This window comes from Colias eurytheme, chromosome 26 (assembly GCF_061535395.1).
Source record: "Colias eurytheme isolate Ceu_HAF_F1 chromosome 26, ilColEury1 Martin Lab GWU primary, whole genome shotgun sequence".
Classification (NCBI taxonomy): domain Eukaryota; kingdom Metazoa; phylum Arthropoda; class Insecta; order Lepidoptera; family Pieridae; genus Colias; species Colias eurytheme.
Window position 1 is genome coordinate 8,417,123 of NC_143005.1, and position 23,906 is coordinate 8,441,028.

The window sequence follows — 23,906 nt, forward strand, 5'->3', positions numbered from 1 at the left end:
TAAATATTTTCTTTATTTATATTAAACGTAAACAGGTTGTAATGAATAAGGAAACGTTTTTCTATCTGTTTATTGCAACGGCTAACAACTTGGTATAAATTGCGTATATTAATTTAGGGTTATTCTATCTAGATCTAAATATTTACGATTATTTTGAATACCTATTCAAGTTAATTCTTTGTACATCCTAAATATTATTATAAAATATGTGCAAGTCTGTCTGTCAGTCTCTTCTTCAGGCCTCAACCACTGAACTGATTTGGATGAAATTTGACATAGGATAGTTTTATCCCGGAAATCCCACGGGAACGGGAACTATACGGGATTTTCCATGAATACACGAGCATGGGTAGAAGCTAACAGCTTACTATACAAAATCAAAAATAAAAATGGATATGAAGTGAAATATTTTCCACAAAACATTAAAACCAATTCTGCCAACAGGCATCCGGAAAAGTAAAATGAAAAAAAATATGCAAACGATTTAAATCTCATAAATAATTCAAAAACATTTAAACCAAACCGCGAATTAACTCGACATATGGACATTCTCTTGTCCAATCAATATAATCAACACCTTTAAAGTCGACCTATTTTTATTCCCACTGCAGTTGCATTTGATAATTTAGAAATAAACTTCAAATGGTGGTAAATGTGCCTATTTTTAGATACTGTAATGGCTGAAACTTGCACGATTAAATAAAACAATGCATTCAAAGTAGTGCTTTAAAAGTCTCAAAAATCAGATCAAAATTGCCTTTAGAAATAGCTTTAGGTATACCGATATTTTTTTTTTTCAAAATTCTTATACAAAAATCACACTTGATGACAAATAGCATATGTTACCTACATATTTTATATGTGTGAAACAATTTTCGTAATGCTAATGTAACTATAAAATAAAATTCTCGTGTCACAATGTTAGCCTGCATACTCCTCCGAAACGGGTGGACCGATTCTCATGAAATTTTCTGTGCATATCGGGTAAGTCTGAGAATCGGCCAACATCTATTTTTCATATGTACCACGGGCGATGCCGGGGCGGTCTGTGGGGTGCGTGATAATTGATATTAATTACACTAGGTACAGTACCTTTGGGTGATGCACAAATAACCACACACTCACAGTTTTAACGTTTATTATCTCCACACAGAAGGAGAGAGACAATTATCAGATACAAGCAACACTTTGGGCATGAAAATACAAGAACAAAAAGACACTGACTAGATGCGCATTCGGTAACTAAGATCGAACTGTTAATTTTACAATTGTGAAGAAACATGAAGAAATATTCCGATCTACCCGCTGGGACCGTGATAATTTCGTCGCGGCACGCATACTACGCGAATACCGCGACTCCGTCATAAAATAATAAATATTATAATTATTTTGTATGAGTGTAATGCATGTCTGTATTTTTTATGTTTTGTGTAATGAATGTTTAGTGTTATAATTAAATACGAATATAAATATGAAATAAAATATTTAAATACTTGTTGTGTGTAATATATACGTATGATAAAATACATACACTAAAATATCGTGTGTTAGCCACATCACTCCCCTCCAGAGACCGGGTTAAGGGCGATAAAAGTCTGGGAAGTGAACTCTCCTCCCAGAGCGAGTGGTATATGCCACAGGAGCACTGGGAAGAGGTAGGGGAGGATCGGGAGGTGGAAGAGCGGGAGAAGGAAGGATTTCGGGAGAAGATGACAGTAAATAGGCTGGCTTCAGACGGTCGATGCTAACTGTCGTTGACTTTCCTTTTCATTTAATTTTGAAAAATTTGTGATCTCTTGAAATGACCTCATGTGGCCCTGTATATGCGGGTTGTAAAGAGCCGCGCAGTGCGTCTTCCCTAAGGAATACGTGACCACATGAGGCTAAATCTTTGTAGATGAATATGTTTTTCTTACCGTGATGTTTAGTTGGTACTGGGCGAATGTTCCTGGCGAAATTTGTCAACCGAGCTGATAAGTCGGTGATATCGGTAGTATAAGACGAAGTGTCGTGACCAAAAAATTCACCTGGTAGGCGAAGTGGTTCACCGAAAACCAGCTCGGCTGAGGAGGAGTGCAGATCCTCTTTCACAGCACTTCTTATGCCGAGAAGCACGAGAGGTAGTGTTTCTACCCAATTTGCGTCAGCGTGACAGGTAATTGCAGCTTTCAATTGTCTGTGGAAGCGCTCCACCAAGCCGTTGCACTGCGGGTGATATGCGGTTGTCTTACGGTGATCGAAACCGATAGACTTAGCGAGCTGCTGGAATAGGGCCGATTGAAATTGTGCACCGCGGTCGGTAACGACGTCGGTTGGACAACCATAACGGGCTACCCAGCAGGACACAAAAGCTTTTGCGACAGTTTCTGCGGTGATGTCGGTAAGTGGTACAGCTTCCGGCCATCGCGTGAAGCGATCGACGGCTGTTAAGCAATACCGATAATCACCGCAAGGTGGTAAAGGGCCGATTAGGTCTATATGAACATGTTTGAATCGCGCTGAAGGTAAAGCGAGCGTACCAATAGGTGACGCGACGTGCCTGTTTACCTTCGAGCGCTGACAGGTCAAACATGCCTTAGACCATTCGCGGCAGTCCTTCCGCATTAACGGCCAGACAAACCTCTGTGCAACGAGCTTGGCTGATGTATTTGCGCCTGGGTGACTCAATGAGTGCAGACAATTGAAAACCTGCTGACGCAGTTGTGTAGGGACGAAAGGTCTGGGAGTCGGCGTACTGACGTCGCAGTACAGTGGAGTACGACTTCCAGGTACATTCATCCGTTTTAGGCGAAGAGATGATTCGCCTTTGAGATGCGCAGTGAGCTCAGGATCTGAAGCTTGCAACCTTGCCATCTCTTCTAAATCGACAGGCCTCTGCAGTTCACATACGCGCGATAAAGTATCAGCGACGACATTATTTGCACCTGATATATGCTGTATGTCGGTTGTGAACTGCGAGATAAAGTCGAGGTGTCTATACTGACGCGGCGTGCAGTTACTTTTCCTCTCGTGGAAAGCGTAACATAACGGCTTGTGGTCAGTATAGATCGTAAAATGATTAGCCTCCAGCATGTGTCGGAAGTACCTTATGCTCTCGTAGATGGCAAGGAGTTCTCGATCGTATGGTGAGTATTTTACCTGTGACGGGCTCAACTTGCGCGAGAAGAATGCGAGCGGCTGCCAATCATCATCCTTAAGCTGTTGTAGGACTCCACCTATCGCTGTATCTGAAGCGTCAGTGACGAGTCCTAATTTAGCTTCACTGGCAGGATGAGCGAGCAGGGCTGCTTCGCAAAGGCTTTTCTTACAGTCCTGGAATGACTGCAGCGAATATCCTTCTATGACCACGGGATGAGAACCTTTGACAGAACCTACAAGCAAAGCATTTAATGGTGCTTGAATTTGGGCAGCATTGGGCAAGAAACGTCGATAGAAATTAACCATGCCCAAGAATCTTCGTAGCTCTCGAACAGTTCTTGGGACAGGAAAATCAGCAATAGCTTGCACCTTGCTGTCCAAAGGTTTGGTTCCCTTTTCAGAGATTTCGTAGCCTAGAAATGTTACCTTAGGAGCGCCGAAGACACACTTGGCTGTGTTAATAAGAACACCATAATCTCTCATACGGGTAAAGAGTTGGCGCAGGTGGTCTTCGTGCTCTTGTGCTGATCTGCTGAATATCAGGAAGTCATCAAGATAAGGATAACAGAAATCTAGGCCTCGCGTCAATTCATCGACGAATCTCTGAAAAGTTTGACCTGCGTTGCGAAGTCCGAAGGTCATAAAAGGAAACTCGTACAAACCGAAGGGTGTGGTGATCGCTGTCTTCGGGATATCGCCTTCAAAAACAGGAATCTGGTTGTAGGCCTTAACTAAATCGATGACAGAGAAGATAGTACAACCAGACAGACAGTGTGAAAAGTCCTGTATGTGCCTGATTGGATACTTATCTGGTATCGTTCTTGCGTTGAGAAGTCTGTAGTCACCGCATGGACGCCATCCATTGTCCTTCTTCGATGCGAGGTGAAGCGGAGACGACCACGGGCTGTCAGATGGACGGGCTGTTCCGTTGGCTATCATAGCCTCGAATTCCTGCTTTGCTATTTTGAGTTTGTCAGGAGCCAAACGCCTAGGAGAACAGGAAACAGGAGGGCCAGGAGTTGTGCGAATGTGGTGTGTAGTGTTGTGTTTGACAATACCTGGAGTACCAGCGGGGCGTGTTAGTTCTGGGTATTGCGCTAAAATTTTATGATAATTACTATCACCACCAGTTACAACCTTAACACTAGAAATATTACAATTAATCATATTACAATTTATTGCTGAGCTGCTGACATTGGTTAAGCCATCGATCAATTGTTTTTTACTTACGTCAACAATAATTTGGTAGTGTGAAAGAAAATCTACACCAATAATAGCTTTAGTGACGTCAGCTACAACAAAACGCCATGGAAATACGCGACGTAAGCCTAAGTTAAGGTTTAATTGAATGTAACCGTAAGTATCGATGACAGAACCATTGGCAGCACACAGTTGGTAATTAGTTTTACATCTTTTTTCAGACACAGCGGTTATAGGGAAAACACAAATATCACTACCAGTATCTATTAGATATTCAACATTAAGAGTGGGGTCTGTTATGAAAAGACGACCGGGGGAAATGGGGCAGGCGTTAGTCGCCATCACTGAGTGTCGTACGCGTTTCGTGTCGTGCGATGCCTTGAAGTCGCATGGCTTAATGCATCTGTTAGCCTTTGTGCCATGTTTATTATGATACCAGCAGATAGGGTAACGCCGGTAATTAGAGTGGGACCGTCGAGAAGAAGACCGTTGACGACGATGGGGAGAGGGATCTCTGCGCACACGGGGACCGGGTCGGGAACTGCTTACTTGGGTGGATAGCGCGCTCGCCTGGCGCGTCAGCTCCACCACCTGGCGTGCCAAGTCGTCCATTGCCGAAGATGACGATGAAGAAGTCGCTGCAACATGAGTAGTGGGAGCCGCGATCTCGTACACGCGGTCAGCCAGCTCAGCCAGGGCGTCCAGGGACAGCGTAGGTTGTGACGCAACGATCGGCTGCAATCCAGCAGGTAATCGGCTGGTCCAGATTGTCTTTAAGAAATCTTCTGGAATTTCGGGACCAGCTAGATGCTGCAAATGCCGCAGGAATTGTGACGGCTTGCGTAATCCCAGCTGCTCGTGCATCAACAGCTGTTTCACTTTATTATCTCTAGACACGGATAATCTTTTTATTAATTCCGATTTTAATTTAATATAATCAGCAGGGCCTGTAAGGATGTCTTCGACCTCGACCGCATACTGTCGATCTAATATGGCCAGAATGTGATAAAACTTGGTAGTGTTGTCAGTTATGTTCATTATAGCGAATTGCCCTTCAACTTGTGCAAACCATATTGCAGGCTTTTCAGGCCAAAAAGGTGGGATCCGTAAATGTACAGATGTTTGCTGGGCGGGCGACACGTGCAACGGTCGTTCCGCCATTTTGACGCACCTTCGCGCTTGAGTATTAACTCGATTAGCGTTTTCGGAATCACTTGCACTGGACATAGTTTTTATATATATAGTGTTCATAGGGGTCACCAATTTGTGGGGTGCGTGATAATTGATATTAATTACACTAGGTACAGTACCTTTGGGTGATGCACAAATAACCACACACTCACAGTTTTAACGTTTATTATCTCCACACAGAAGGAGAGAGACAATTATCAGATACAAGCAACACTTTGGGCATGAAAATACAAGAACAAAAAGACACTGACTAGATGCGCATTCGGTAACTAAGATCGAACTGTTAATTTTACAATTGTGAAGAAACATGAAGAAATATTCCGATCTACCCGCTGGGACCGTGATAATTTCGTCGCGGCACGCATACTACGCGAATACCGCGACTCCGTCATAAAATAATAAATATTATAATTATTTTGTATGAGTGTAATGCATGTCTGTATTTTTTATGTTTTGTGTAATGAATGTTTAGTGTTATAATTAAATACGAATATAAATATGAAATAAAATATTTAAATACTTGTTGTGTGTAATATATACGTATGATAAAATACATACACTAAAATATCGTGTGTTAGCCACAGGTCCGCTAGTGTAACTATAATAACAGTATTATACACTCCTTAAATATTCTTCGGGTGACATAGAACACTTTTCTTGCTTTCAATCTAATAAACATTCTAACACATTCGTATTCAACAATAAAATGACTTGAAAAAGCGAAAATCCCACCGTAATTTAACACCTTAACATCTAGATACGCACTAGGTGACGGAAGGTTATGCATGTCTGACAAAGTGAACACTTTATCTTGCCTCCAAAGGTTAGATAGATTACGGTCAGCACATTTGTCTGTAACCCCGTCACCGGGAGATAAATCTTGCTGACGGTAGTAAAAATTGTTTTTGTATGAATTTTAATGGCGAATTTCAATGGGTAACGAATTACCATTATAAACATAATTTAAATATACCTACTTTAAAACAAGCTTTAAGATGAACTTATGATATAATTGTTCCAGATCCTTGGTAAGTGTGTGTGAATTAAATCTTTCCACTTAAAGAATTTCAAAATAGAGTCTAAACGAGTACGAATCTGTTACAAATAAATACTCAAGTGAAGCTAATCAAAAGCGTGTTAGTTAGATGCTAATTTTTCAGTTCACTTTTCTAATTCAAATTGTTTTATGCTTATGCACACGTAACATGGTGTAACATTAAACGCAATAAAATAACGAACATAAAAACATTAAATTTATTTACAGTCTTATGTAGTAACAGAATCACCATTTAGAATTTAGATATCTTAATATATATATAAATCTCGTGTCACAATGTTTGTCCTCAATGGACTCCTAAACCACTTAACCGATTATAATAAAATTCGCACACCATGTGCAGTTCGATCCAACTTGAGAGATAGGATAGTTTAAACATGTAGGACCGCTAGTAATTATTTATATGCAAACACCCATACTAATACTATATACGATTAGGTTTTCCTTTGTTGAAAAGTGTTTCAACGCAAAGCAAACCGCAACCAATGAATAGACTTTTTAATAGAGATAGTTAAAGCATTAGAAAGTTACTTCTCCGAACTACACGAGCGTAGTCAGTTAGACAATACAATGAAAATACCGTAACTATAATAGAAATGTACTAATTACAAGTTTCATAAGTTGTAATTAAAAAACGTTGTTACGTTGTACTAGATAAAACTTCCGATTGTAAATCAACTCTGATTAATCTATACTAAAATATACTTATCTATATAGGCTATTATAAAGCTGAAGATTTTGTTTGTTTGTTGGAACGCGCTAATCTCGGGAACTACTGATCCGATTTGAAAAATTATTTCGGTGTTAGATAGCCCATTTATCGAGGAAGGCCATATAATATCATCTCGCTAATACCAACAGGAGCGGAGCACTGCGGGTAAAACCGCGGAGCACAGCTAGTTATCTATATAAATATAAACTATAAGTAACCAAATAAGTTAAATGGGCTAAAAAAATTCTATAGATCCTAAGGACCGGCCATTAGTCTTTAGAATTTATGCCTAAGTCACATTTATCTAAAGTGACGAAAAAACTTTATAAGCGTGATTCAGGATTAATGCCACCGGGATTAATAATTTGAAATAGACCGGGAGATACTGACACAAAATTTCGAGTCATTTGTAACAGGATGGCGGTTCTACAGGGTTCTTAGTACGCAATGACAAAAAGAAAAATGATGGTGTGAACGCTGGTACCGGCGGCTTAGTCGCGTGGGCGTTAGTCGAACTCATCGGAAAAATAGCGAAAGTCAAACGATTTATAACAGTATGGCACTTATTTTTCCTGTAAGTTTGAGGATCAATGAATATAAATACAAAATTGAACAAATGACTCGAAATTTTGTGTCAATATCTCCCGGTCTAAAAGCACTTTTTCACTTGAAATGGAAAAAATATAAAATTAGAAAGCACTTGATTGCGATACAAATTGAAATTTTGTAATTGAATTCCAAAAAGCCCGCTTTTTTCAATGAAACCCACTACCAATTAAAATAATCAATTAAAGTTATATTCTGAACTAGGCCTTCATTGAAATCTAGGCTAGTATGCCATTCTAGGTATTGTTATAGTACGCTTTTTATACACTCGTTTCAGAACGACTTTTCATTGTGGTTATAAAGAATATAATTATGATTTCTAGGCAAAATAGGAGTAAATCCTGACAATGATTGACCTAATTATTACAGAATCCGTCTCCTTCATTACAGACTAGCTTCTCCCCGCGGATTCGCTCGGGCTCAAAGGAGATTCCCATGGGTAGGGAATACAATGTTTCGTTGTTGTAAAAAATAGCTTATAATATTACAGTCTAGTCTCCTATCTATCTCCAGATATAAAATCATATCAGAAAATTGCTCCATTGTGACATGAAAGAAAGACATACAAACACACTTCCACATATTTTATAATGTACCTACATGAATAAATAGAGATTTTACGTACATATAAAACTTGAACTTGGTACATTTTACAAAACAACCCAAAAGTTTGAAATAGTAATATAAGTTACCCAGTGACATTTGTTAGCAGGTATTTGTCGAAATGTAGGCTTTAATAAAGAACGATGTTTCTGAGCTTTCGATTAAACTATAATATTAAATATAGAAATATGGAGTTATGAGATATAATAGCTTATACATAAAGAAAAACGTGGATTATTAAGTAGGAATAGATGACGTTGGTAGCGGAATATTTGGGTACATTTGTAATAAAGTGGATAAAAATACATCTGGATCTTTGCTTAATATACAAATATTATAAATGGAAATGTTTTCTAGGTAAACCTGAACAATTTTTTTAACATTGTTTCTGCTTATTTCAATCAGAATCTATTCTATTATCTAAATATTTAGATACAAGTACCTATTGCAAACAATAGGTATTTGTATCTAATACAAATACAATACGAATTAAGTATTGGATGTTAAATGCTGCTTCAATATTTTACACTAGCTTTCCGCTCGCGGCTTCGCTCGCGTTTACAAAGAATAACCCGAATAGTTCCCGTTCCCGTGGGATTTCCGGGATAAAACCTATCCTATGTGTTAATCCAAATTACCCTCTATATGTGTGCTAAATTTCATTGTAATCGGTCCAGTAGTTTATGCGTGAAAACCATACATACATACATAATAAAAATAAATATGTTATTATCCCTACATTTCATTCTAACAAATTTTTGTTCAATGAATAAAATTAAAAATAATCTAGACGCATCTAGAACATTAACTCCACGCTAACCGCTAAACGATTCAATTGAGCGAGTGAACGAATGAAACCAATCATTGATTGGATCCGCTGCGGTTAGATATTCTGATCGCGTGATGTAAACAATAATAGAGCTTAACCTAGTTGTAATTAAGTATCATTTCATTTGCAACTTTATTAGTTGACTAGTGTTTATTCTAAATGTGAAGGCAATAATATGAAAGCTTGCGTTTTCTTGGGGTGATTTGAAAATGAAGGGTCGATAAATTAAAATACGTAGAAATAGCATCTTGCTCGATGAATACAACGTCTAGATATAAGTATGTAGTAACAATACAATATTGCTTTTCATGATATTATCGTAGTACAGCTTCTAATTTCTTTTTTTCAATGTTACTTAATGACCAAACTGCGTATTAGACTTAATAATTTATAATAGTAAATTAACCCGCTATGACTTACATTATCAGTATCAAAAATTTTTATTCCTTTTCATAAATGCGAAATAAGTATTTTTAGTAAAGAAATAAAACTCTATGCAATTAACGCACGACTGCAAACAGAAAAGTAAAAACTATAATAAAGTATAATTACGTTAGCTTTCAATACATCCATAATTAAACAGTTCGTTTCGAATTGTCTTTTAATTTCTAAATGCAGCGTGTTTTGCTTTCACGTGGTATAAATGTAATTGTCTTGAAGTTCTATTGTATTTAATCTGGAGCAAGTTCAGGGCGACCGCTGAACGGTTTAATTGACCGAGTGAATGAATGAAATTGAACCAATCATTCGATTTGCTGAGTTAAAATCGTAATTGCGTGGTGTAAAATGAAACTAAGTTACAGCGAAAATTGATTTAATTGAATGAATGACTAAATTGGTGAATGACGTATTTCGTTCGCATATGAATTGATAAAATTATGATTTTATTATTATATAAATATTTAATTATGTTTAGCACCTTTGCCATTCTAGGCATTTTTATGGGGGTCTGTCGGTCAGTGTATACTTTATGCTAAAAACTTATCTTATAGGTCTTAATTGATTTTCTATCGTTTAGCTTAAATACGATATTGTTTAATAAATATATGCCATGTTACTTTTCAATAAAATAATATATACCTACAGTTAATAAAACGAACAGTGGCCATTAATAAAACTCAATAAATATCTCAATTCAGCATCTATTATTTGTACAAAGTATTTCTATTTACCTCATTATTCATTAATATTAAATTGCCAAAAACTTTACCGTTTCGAACAATCTTACCAATACTATAAAAGGCTAAATCGGTTTGTGAAAATAGGGAAAATTCGAAACAAATAAATATTCGCAAACGCAACGAATATCAACAAGTCAATTTGGCCAATATCAAATATGAATATTATATTTCTAGGAAAGTCGATATTAAACCGTCTGTTACTGTATTGTCTGTAATGGGACTGAATAAGAGTATCAAATATCAATAAAATATTATACACATAATATTATCTTTATATCTTCTTAATATATATATAAATCTTGTGTCACAATGTTTGTCCTCAATGGACTCCTAAACCACTTTACCGATTATAATAAAATTCGCACACCATGTGCAGTTCGATCAAACTTGAGAGATAGGATAGTTTAAACATGTAGGTACCACGGGCGAAGCCGGGGCGGACCGCTAGTAAAAGATATTATAATGGCCTTACTTTTACAAAAGAGGTATAATGTTTATAGTATAATCAAAGAAAATATTCTGCAGCAAGCTATAAAGAAATACAAATAGGTAAAACAAATTGACACTTAGAAGAACCGACGATATTAAATTTTATCTTGATTTATGTAAATTTATTGATATTTCACAATGTTTAATAATGTAGTTCAGTTTTAAGCTATTGCATAGCTTCTATCGCGGGCCTTGAGCGCGGCGACCGAATGTAAAAATTCCGTAACGAAATAACCTAACACCCCCACTCCGACCGGCAAAGCGGTGATACTTTTTATGCTATGCAATAGCTTTACCGCGGCAGTCTCCGAATGCCACACGTCTTTTCTTATATAATTTAGTTCTAATTTGATGCAGAACTGCAGCTTTTCTTACGGTTGAATAGCAATAAAAAATGTATTATAGTCACATAACTACATATTTACTGAAGTTATATAAAAACTATAAAAAGATAACAACTACAGGTAAATATATGTATATTTTTCTTATAACCAATCGAATATTAATACTAGAACTACCTCTACCTCATTATAATATCCATTTCCATACATCTCTAGAGATATCCACATCATGTTCTTAAATTCGAACGCAATAAATCGATTTGACTTTGTAATATCATATCAACGGAACATATTTGACTCGGATTGACTTTCATAAGGTCTTGATATCGAACTCGATTCTCTATTCGATTGCGAATCGTGATCACAGACATGTATGAATAATGCAGACTTGATAAACGATTTGTGTTAATTGTTTCTCGGGTTTTTTTATATGGTAAAGTAGGTTATAAAGTGTGAAGAGTTTTATTTTATATTTTCGCTAATATTATAAGTGCATAACGTTTGTTTGTATGTTCTTCTTTCACGTCGCAACCGAGCGATTTTATTTATGACTTGTGTAGATAGCAAGCTGTAATATAAACTACTCTTTACGGCGATGAAACATCCATGCCAACACTATGCGACAAATCCGTAGGGGAAGCTAGTATGTGATATTTTAAAAGATATAAATATTGAAATCAAGAAATAATTTTTTATCAGCTGTATTTGTTCCCTGCAGTAGCAGAGATCCAATTATGTAATAACATAATTTACTTTACATAGCACAGTGCTTAAGCCTTATGGAAAACTACATAAGATAAAATACAATCAAGTACCTAGCAATGAAAAGTAAATATTGAGTTCATATTCCCATTTGCTTGGGAGAATAGATGTTATTCAAATGTTGACAACAGATCCTATCTATTTCTTAGTAAATAGACTACTTACTTATGTTTAAGGTTTCAATGAATATCTATACTAATATTATAAAGAGGAAACCTTTGTATTTTTGTATGTTTGTATTGAATAGGCTCAAAAACTGCTGGACCGATTTCAAAATTTATTTTACCGTTACTTAGAGGGATTCTTCCGAATCCGTACAGGCTTAATTTTATCCCGGAAAACGTAAATATGTACCACGGGCGAAGCCGGGGCGGACCGCTAGTCTTAATATAATATGATGAAGTTTATTCACTATCAATGATAGTTTTAAAATGGCTTATTTATAAAACTTGAAAAGAATCGTGTATGAATGCTGTTGCTATGTGTATTGTGTATAGTCATATTCCTAACTTAAAAAAAAAAAAATATGTATGAATGTTTAATATATCTACGAGGGTTAAATATTATAGAAATCATATTATATTACTTAGATATTGAATATTAAAAATATCATCATTTATCAAATGGTCTATAGCATGATTTATTTGACTTTGAAACATTTCTTTTGGCACTGAGTAAAATCACATAATATATAATATTTACCTTGTGGTAAAAGTAACCATTTATCCTCTAAACATTTCTAATAGGTAATAAATAATCTCGAACATATTTATTAGATAAGCACTCCATACTCCAAATCCATCACAGTACATCATAAAGACGAGTAATACCAGTGGCTTTTATACAGCCATGTATTTCACCTTTACAGGCGCCATAAAAAATTGGGGTAATGGTGCAAAGCCTACGTAATGTATGGTTAACAACGTATCGTTAAGGTAAACATAATGCTAACATAATTCTGTATGTTGCGTTGGAAGGTTCTAGAACTTTGTGGAATATTCTGGAGAGTTCTAGCGCGGTGATTGTCATTTTCTTCGTAATAATGGTGTGTATGAAGCAATTTGAAGTTGGAATTCAGAACGTCCGTTATTTCTGAGAACGTTAGTTGATAAGTATAAAAAAATGTAAAACCTTCAATCTAGCTTTCATATAGAAAAAGGATCATAAAAATCGGTTCACACAGTAAGAATCACTGAGTTAACAAACACAATAAAAAATTGAGCGAATTCGCGAATTGAGAATCCCTCTTAAAACTTACAGTAGATAACGTCTACTCGAATGGTGTTTTGGTAGAGCTAGTATATTATAATATGTATCTACGCACCTATATATTAAAGCTTTTAAAATGTTCATATAATATTTAAATGTAAAATACTCGCGCGTGTATAATTTAATAATTAAGAGAAGTGATTTGCTAAAATATTACGCGTGACCTAGTGCCACTACATTATAGTCGTCCTATTTGTTTAAATGTGTAAGTAGAGATTTATACGTATATCTATAGTTTACATAGAATTAATTATTTAGATCTACAAAGGGAATAAATATGATGTTAAAATTTGTAAGCACGTTTAAGAAATAAAATTTTATGATACTGCGATATTAAATGTTGAATTTATATTTTCAAACTAAATTGGATCTATGTAGATGTAGATAACCAAACTTTCTTTAAATAATGTACAATTAAAATTGTCATGTTAAATGGGAAACAAAAAGTAAAGTAAGAATATTATCTATTATTTTTAATAATTGGATTTCGAAACCTGTTAGAATTAAAAGTACAACATATTGTACTAATGAGAATATAGCTTTTTATCAAAATTGGTTTATCCGTCGCCATAAATGGCATTACAAATAAATAAATAAAAGGAAGCGAGTGTGCTGAGTACACATGTCAGAAGTGAAACTTCTTTGGCAATATGCAAGGATACCAAAATCTTCGCCTTACTCCATGACGTGACGGTATGCTACTTTAAAATTTTACTCTCAACGCGCCTAAAGAAGTTTCACTTCAATAAAGCCACAAACACATATCATAATCCAAGACAAGAGATATAACACTAAATTGTATAAATTGTAAGTTTCAATTTATCTCCCGCCCGCCTATTTCAAGGTTTGCCCGATATCCCTAATATTAGACGAGGTTCGAACTGAAATCAATATTTTATGAAATAAGTTTGATCCCAAATGTTGTCTGTATAATTGTCGAGACTTCTAGTTTAGTTACTTTGATATTCAGACTATATATTTAGTATTACTATAATTTAATATGGTTTTAAGTGACACTCAAGAGCTGTTTCATCAGACCTTAGTTATTTTATGAAGGACAAAATGTGGTGCATCAATTATAGATATAGCATCAAGTGTAGATATAGACACAATATACATACATACATATAGATAACAAATATACCTGAAAAAACGCGAAGCTAGATAATCAATCAATAACTGTGAATTTAAAGTTTAAGAATTTAATGTACAAGTAAAAAAAAATAGTACCAATTGTTTTTACATATAATACAGTTGTTACATAATATATTACAGTTTAATTATTATATTGTTGTCAACATAATATTACTATATAGAAATAGCAAAATTGCTTCGATATTTTATACTACAGAACAAACATACAAACACGTCTATAAAACGAATTAACGCAAGTCTCCCAGCGATGAACTTACATGATTACCTTTGCCCGGTTTCATCGGGATTCAGTTTAGATTAAAGGATTAATTATAAGATACATCTAACCAATACATTGGAATGAGTAGTCTCAGTTACTGGCATATTATGTTTCGATTATAGCCTCAGTTGATTTGATGGGTTTGATATGGTTCAAATTATGTGGTTTATCATATTATGGTATTTTCTAACTTGAATAGGTACTCACAGTTAAAATGCTTTTTGGAAGTTGGAATAGTATTTGATAACTGATATAGTTCGTATTAGCCTACTTAAATCTGTTAAAATGCTTCACATAGTATCTCTTCTAAAATTTGGATAAATTGTAAAGAAAAATGCCAGAAAGAAATACATAAAAACTATAAAAAATACTGCTAATATAGTAGTCCGGGATACATCGCCCATTTTTGCAAGTGATTACTATCAAGCTAACTTTTCGTGAGTAGCTTTATTTTGATGAGATGCCCAATAATTTCATGTACGAAACTCTCGATTGTGGTAGCTAACAGAGGTAACAAGGATAAAAATTTTTGATTTGACGGTTCTCAAATATTTATTACGCAATTTGTAGGACAATATGTCTGTTGAATTATATAAGTATTAAATAGGTGAAAATAAAAAAAATCAGCTGGTTAGTAATCATTTATGATGACTTCGTTATCGATACACATTGGAAAGGGGGACTCTTTGATCAAACCATAGATTTTGTAGGACAAATATTTTTTCGAATAATTTAGATAATTATCTTGAGATTGAACAAAAAAAAACATTCAACAACAATATTTGAGAACCATCAAATCAAAATATTTTATCCTTGTTTCCTCTGGTAGCTACCACAATCGAGAGTTTCGTACATGAAATTATTGGGCATCTCATCAAAATAAAGCTACTCACGAAAAATTAGCTTGATAGTAATCACTTGCAAAAATGGGCGATGTATCCCGGACTATAGTATGTATAGATTCGTTTCTCTAGATAAATAATTTCATACAAAATTACCTACGCTGTAACTCTTATCATTTTTAAAATAAATGAAAACCAAAAAGGCAGTCGTATTGGTAGAATTTTTTACTTACAAAACATAGTGTACAGAATTAAACAGTTTCACTCGTGTTATAATTAATCAATAATTCGCTTTTGAATGATACTTCATTAAAAGCTAATTTTTTACAAATATTATATTGTATCACTACGCAATTCACTGTTAAAATAACTCAGTATCGAGAACTCATAATTACTTAAATATCCAATACTAGGAACTGATATTAATTCAACCCTTTTGACTTCATGAATAGCCCACGCATGACATAAATTATCATTAGCAATCTTTTCCCTGTATATTTTACTAGCTTTCCGCGGTTTTAACCTCACAAACTATGTACTGAAACCTTCCTCTTTAACCACTCTATCTGTTAAGAAAAACCGTGTCAATATCCGTGGTGTAGTTTTGAAGATCTAAGCATAAAATATTAAATAGGGACAGAAAGCGGGAAACGACTTTTATTTTATAGGTACTACTTGTATGTAGTGATACCTAGTGACTGACTATACATCTAAAATATTGGCATAATATCGAAAATTGGACAATCTTTCATAACGAATTAATTGCTTATTTTATTTTTAAATAATAATTAAATGGAATATTTCGTGCTGTTGTCATGCTTTTTGCATCGTACAGCTTGTGTAATTAATTCACATGGAGGGTCATCAGCAAATTCGCTTTTATTTCGTTTAATTAAGGTTGTTTATTGTATGAATCCTTTTTATTCGCGATAAATGTACCATACAAGAAATGTATTAATTTAAATTACATTTTCTTTATTTGCATACACGCATTGGATATTACTCACGTTCAATTCTTAAACTTAAAATTCATCACAATACTTGATTATCTAACTAATAATATTACTTATATCGTTTTTCAGGTATATTTTTATCTATAACTATACATACCTTGTTATTTAGATTTCTATGATACATACCTATATGGCAACAAAACGGAGTAAATATCATATTGATTAGCTAAAAAAATGGTCGAGACATTCGATTAACTAAAAACATTGAGAATTTCTATACATTAGTATTTAAGTTTTAGTAGGAACTTAATTTGCTACATTATAATATAGGTATTATATTGGAATACCTATAGAATCGTTCCTTACATTAAAAAATACATTATTATATAACAGGATATGAACAGAATATAACGTAGTGTTAAAATTATATTACCTTAGCAATATAATAGTTTTATTGCATACTAAAAGCACCCGGAAGGCATAAATGTAAGTAATATTGCATGTGCGTTTCTTGTAAGTAATCATGCATTTTATATATGAATCTTATGTATGTATTACTAGCGGTCCGCCCCGGCTTCGCCCGTGGTACATATTTCGCAATGAAAAGTAGCCTATGTCCTTTCTCGGGTATCAAAATATCTCCATACCAAATTTCATGCAAATTGGTTCAGTAGTTTAGGCGTGATTGAGTAACAGACAGACAGAGTTACTTTCGCATTTATAATATTAGTATGGATTAACATGGTTTTATTAGCGTCATCTATAATATAATATGTTTGTAAGTATCCAACTACTATAGGCTCTATTCTGACCCACTTTAAATGGGCAGATTTAATCCAAACTTTGTACACTTATCAAGGATCGACGACAATACAATAATAACATGTATTTAAGCGTGTTTAATAAGTTTTTATTTCAACTTTTTATGTTACAGAAATTCAAAATCGAAGCATAATAACATGTGTGCATTATTATGTTCGACCGCCTTCTTGGTACAGTGGTTGACGCATGAGCATAGAACTGAGGGGTTCTGGGTTCGATTCCCGGTGGAGACGAAAAAAAAAGTCTCGGTCTGGTAGGACACAGAAGGCTGACCTACTTGTCCCTAAAGAAAATCGATCAGTGAAACAGATCTATGAATTATGTATCTGCCCCTTACCCCACTTGGGGACACAGGACTTCACTTTATTATTGTGTAGGTATATGAAATGAACTTAGAGCTTTATAATAATAGTATACATTTCATTTCATTTCATTTCATACATTATATTATTACCTACAAATTAAAACGGTTAGTAGGTAGGTAAGTAAGTTACTTGGTCTATAATATGCTTCCACATATTATACTGTAATATAGACACCCAAAGCTATTATCACAACCACATTGCGTGCATTATTAGTTCGAAACTTTTATTCGGAGTTAGTAAACAAAACGCAAGCTTCGTGACAGGGAAAAATAAAAACGTTGACACGGCGCATGAGGCATGAGCGAGGGTGTGGCCTTGAGCATGCCACAATTATAGAAATCGTTATAAACCGTGACTTTTATGTATATATGGAGGGAATGGTCATAATTAATAATTATTTTCAGCCATAGCAAAGCCAATTGAAGTACTATACCTAACTGAACAATTTTTTTTTAAGTACAGGGAAGCGCTTGATTACGATCTCGCCTGCTGGTAAGCGAAGATGTGGTTTAAGATGGAGCGCGCTTCCCTAGAAGGTAGCTGTTTACTCTTGTCTTGAAGAGAAATTCTGTCAGGATACGAATCACTTAGGGGTATAATAATGTAATCAAGTCGCTTAGTAACCTAACAAATATACAGTTTTTATAAAAATCGATCAATCCGTATAGCCCTCTAAACTGAGTTTGGTTAAGTACTGTGACACAAAAAGCAGAAAAGAGGGAAGTCGGAATCAGAAGATCTCTTACGTACATAATTTGATATTATATTGATGAGAATTTGAAACTAAAACTTAATATTTTTATCGAATAAATAGGATTCATTCAAAGTTACTTTTATCTAGTAAGTCGGGTTCGAATTTTATTAAGGAGAAGTTTATGGAATTTTATTCGAAAAATAATAATATTGTAATAAATTCTTATAAAATACAGCGTATTACGTTAGAAGTTATAACGAAAACATGATCCAAATTATATTTCGTTGTCGAATTTTTTGCGTACTAATATTTGTTTATAAAACACAAATAGCTCCCAAATTCCTTACCATATTCTAAGGATTTAACAAAAGCCTAAGTAAACAGTTTTCTTAAGAAAATCTTACACAATTTATAAAACAAAAGTACCATCAAGTATTTCATACGATCTCCAAGAAATATGAAACTCCCGTGAACAATAACGTATTTCATACAGCATACTTTTATTATATCATAATGTAGCGTTTATATCAAATGCCATGACCATAACTCGCGCTTGAGTGTCTATTTCACGGTTTAAACTATCTCGTAAGAGCGCTTGAGAGATACGAACTCATTTCTAACAATTTATCTGAAGAAATTAAAAGGTTTTGTCATTTTAAATGAGAATATTCATTGAAAGAGCTAAGTTATTTATAATATAATAGTATTCTTCTCTTTATTAAATGAGTATTTATTTTCAAATTGAGGAGGTTGTTAATTTTAAGTCATGTTACTATTTAGAGTTATTTTAAATTAATTTGTCTTTTTTAAAATATATTATGTATAAGTGTAGAAATACACTTCCTACATTATGTGATTGTTGATATGTGTCTATTTGGGACACTAATTATATTGAAATGAAATGAAGGCGTAAAAAAACCGAAATTTACTTATTAATAATTTATTGTAAAAAAATTACATTATAAATTATTCCTAACTTAAACTACGTCCCTCCCGGTCAATGTTGGAACCAAGAGTGCACGTCGTCCTCGGCGGGGCAGCTGCAGCGTCGCGGTGGTGGTGATTGCCGCAACACTCTCTGGAATCGCAGGTGTGCGCGATGTCGCAATCGCTATCAAGTACAAGTCCTTCTTGGGTGGCCCAATGCATCCTCTAATAATTAAGGCGTGTTATATGTAGGTACATAACACACTCTCTTCTTAAAAAAGGCTTATTACTAAGTAAGATATTTTGCAATACATAGTGTATAATGATTTAAATTGCGGTATCAGCATTAATAATTAATAATTATTGAAATACACATTGTAAGTGTAAATTTCAGATCAAGTAAGGCTTATGTTGGCCATAAAGAAAAGTAGCCACATTTGAAAAATTAATAAATAACTAATAAATTCAATAATTTATTCAAAAATTGTTGAATCCAATAACATGCTTTACTACGAAATATCAGCATGTAAACGAGCGTAGCATTGCTACGGTTTTATGATATTTGCTACGTGTGCTACGAAACGGCGTAGCGGACACGTCACATACAGGTGGAAATGTACTAGTGTACTATGTATAAGTACACACACAGCTTTTATTATAATGGCTCAGAAAACGTACATCTTAAGAAATAATATTTTATTTATATTTGGATGCAACAAATTTAAAAGTATTATTTATTTTTCAAACTTCTTACTCAGTAATTAGAAGTGAGTTATGCGCATTGTGCATTCATTATTATATTCACATGAAAGATAATAATCGATGTAATGAAAACATGTAAACAATGTACATAAAGGATTTCTATTGGTTAAGTGAAATAACAGACGATGCAGAAGCCAATATTTAAATCTCATATTCATATTTGAATATAATCATTAGTTCGTAAAAAAACTGCATAAAAATATTCTAAAAATAAATTATTTATTAAATGTCAAGCCACGACTTTATCTGTTCAAAGTTATTATAAGAGAATTATATTTTTAGTAACTCAGACGTATTTCAATCATAAAAATGAAAAACAATATATTATGTACCTAATTAAAAAATAAACAAGCCCGTTTCAATTGCCGCTTAAAAATAATTAAAAAATCGTATTTGTAATTTACTAAAATTCAGGCAGGATTAGCGAAAGCGAAATCTATTAGTTAATATATATCTATGCCACTGAAATCGATTCAAACATGTGTTAATATTCAAACTCCATTGCGATCGTTTAAGCCCAGAGAGGCTATCGAAGCAATACAGCCTGATAGCTCTTGATATCGACGAATGCGTTTTGTGGGCTATTAAGCTGGATTATAAACACTAGCTTTTCCTGCGGATCTGTCTGTTGAGTCCAAGACTTTTTAAGGTCACATTAATTCTAATTAATTTGGCGGCTACAGTAGGTAATAACAAAGAAAAATTTCATTAAAAATTGTTAATATTTCAGAAAAAAATAGACTAATATAATGACGTAAAATGGAAATAGTAATTTATAGAAGCCTATTTCAATTGCCGCTTACAAATAATTAAAAAATCATATTTGTAATTAACTAAAATGGCAGGATTCGCGATAAATTTTACAAAATTGGTTAATTTTTAACTTTATCATGCGTAAAAATTTATGGAAATGGAATGGCTAATGACGATGACAAATGATGATTTAAAATGGACATGATTTTAAAAGCGTAACTACGGAGTTTATTGCTGGCTCTTCTCAATGTAATGACAATTCAAAAGAACTTCCAGAAGACTTGTATAAAATAAAAGTGTAATGATGGACAACTACGCATTAATTTAGCATATACATCAACACAATATTATATTAATAAATGGATGTTGTTATAGTTTTATTCGTACAAACTTTAATATCAAGTGACCTAATATCAAGTCTACGTGCAAAATCCACTCATTCTATCATTCATACAATATATCACTCAAAAAATGGAGTCGCACTGAAAGGCGAATGGGTCCAAAGTCCACAATAAATATGATTTACGCCCCGTAAACCCGTCTCTCCTCTTGTCACTAGATGTCAGTCCTTGTAACGAATCCACTCGCCTCAGTTGCGAATAAATTTCAGAAAAACTGCTATTAAATGATGGTTAGAAAATATACAGGATAGTAAAGATGAATGTGACAGTTTGAGTTTGTAACACACGTCCATCCTCTTTTAAAAATGGCTGATTATAACTTTATTATAGGCTTAAAGGTTGCTATAGACTGGATGTGTTATTCTGGTAGCATAGTAAATTTTATTTGGTACACAACCTGCCTTAAAAAGCGTTTAAACCACCGGTTGCCCACGATAATAATAGGGTACACGTTATATTTACCTTCATTAAAAAAACTTCAAATTTACAAAATAATTCATAACCAAATTAGTATTATTAGTATTATCTTCAAAATAAACATTTAACTATCAATTTATAGTTCTCACTGAGTGTCAGTCAGTCAGTCATTATTTATAAGCTTTCGTATTATATAATACGAATGCATGGTCGAAATACCTAACTTTTGTACTACATAGCTTATAACATATTTTTAGTACCGTCAAATTAGTCTAGGAGTTATATACCGCTTGACATAAAAACTGTGACGGCGCACTTTTTCGACCTGTAACATATTTTACAATATTCCTTTTCTGGCAAGTAGGACGGTATGTTACCTGACGTGGCTAGTTTTTTGTAATTTTTGTACAAATTATGTATCTATTATAAGCGAAATTGTACAAATGCCTGATTGTATAAAATGCATGTATTATATAATATAGTTTGTAGATGTAACAATATAGTATGAATATTAAATTTTATCATTATATTATTGGGCCTTCAAGAAAAGAGCTTATTTGTCCATAAAAGGCCGGCAAAGCACCTGTAACACTCCTAGTGTTACAAGTGTTTATGGGCGGTGGTGACCACTTAACATCAGGTGGCCCATCTGCTCCTTTGCTTGCTCTGACATAAAAAAAAAATATATATAAAATTCCTTTACCCGGTCTATTATAAGCGTATTTATTATTTTTCTTAATTTATAGCTATGCAGCGACTTCATTAAAGCTATTTGTAAAAATATATGTAACGAGATTATTATGTATATGTTTATACTAATATTATAAAGCTGAGAGTTTATGTTGTTTGTTTGAACGCGCTTATCTCAGGAACTACTATTTCGATTTGAAGAATTATTTCGGTGTTAGATAGCCCATTTACCGAGGAAGGCTATAGGCATTATATGATCACGCTAAGACAAACAGGAGCGGAGCAATGCGGGTAAAACCGCGGGGCACAGCTAGTTTTAAATAAACCATAATATAGTTGCATATGTTAAATAAAATAAACCTTTTATCATAATTCACAAAAAATGACTGAAATCTGCCTGTTTTTTCATAATTCCTAAATACTTTCTCTGTAATTCGACGAAGATAAATTAAAACGTTCTCAATAAAATCTTTTATTGGAATACCTTTGCTGATAAAAGTAACTTTTCGCAGCGAATTTAAATAATTTTAATACTCTGAACCGAGGCCCGCGCTCTTTTTTAATTGTATATTTTTCAAAGTATTTAATAAACATCGTGGCTGGTTGTAATTTTAAACAACACTATAAGAATAAAGATGAAAATGCTTGAGATATTTTTATATTTCTATAAACTTTAACAAAATTATCGAGCTATTTATGTTTACGTAATAAAAATATTTCATATCCTAGTTTATCTTTGAGTTTTTTTTATTTAAAAAACGTAGAAATAAATCTGAACTTAGTCACTAGTTTGTATTGGTTATACTTTCCTGTACAAAAATTCAGGCTAAATTAGTTCTCGGAATCAGTTGTGTGAATTTATACAACACTATTTACAATTTCGCTTATAATACAAAAATAGAATGACGTCAATATCTTACAAGGACATAACAAGGTCACGTCTTGCCAAATTTGCGCTATACAAAATCATTACCACAAATAAAAATACACCTACAGCCCTAATTCCCTCAAATTCAATCAAAGAAATCATAACGCGTAACACGAACACACAGAAACAATGCGATCAAGAAAGCCGAAAGCCATTCAGGATCGTGTATAATCATTGGAGTTTAAATCGGTCGCGTCGCATTCAATTTGTACGCCCAGAGCCTGTCATTTCTATATTTCGTCTCATTTCGCGCACTGATGGCTCTCGCCTTTGATTCCCTTCATTATACGGAATTTCCGAGATTAAAACGATCAAAACGGAACGCCGAATGGAATATTCTGGTACGTGATTAAGTGGATCGAATGCATTACATAGTTGTGTGCTTTTGTGCATGCTTTTCAGGTGAGAGCAAGTCGAAGCTCGAGGGTATGTTGTGACGATGATGTTTATTGTTATTTGACATGATTATTCAATCACGGAATTACGGACTATGTTTGACTAACAAAAAGTATATTGTGGCGTTAGCACAGAATACATAATAGTAGCTAAACGCTACAGAA

General features: G+C 34.0%; 1 protein-coding gene across 1 annotated transcript in view; it reads left to right on the plus strand.

The window, feature by feature from the left end:
- Positions 1–23,906, plus strand: part of LOC149897315 (uncharacterized) — a 102,296-nt gene that overhangs the window by 34,776 nt on the left and 43,614 nt on the right. The window lies entirely within an intron of this gene.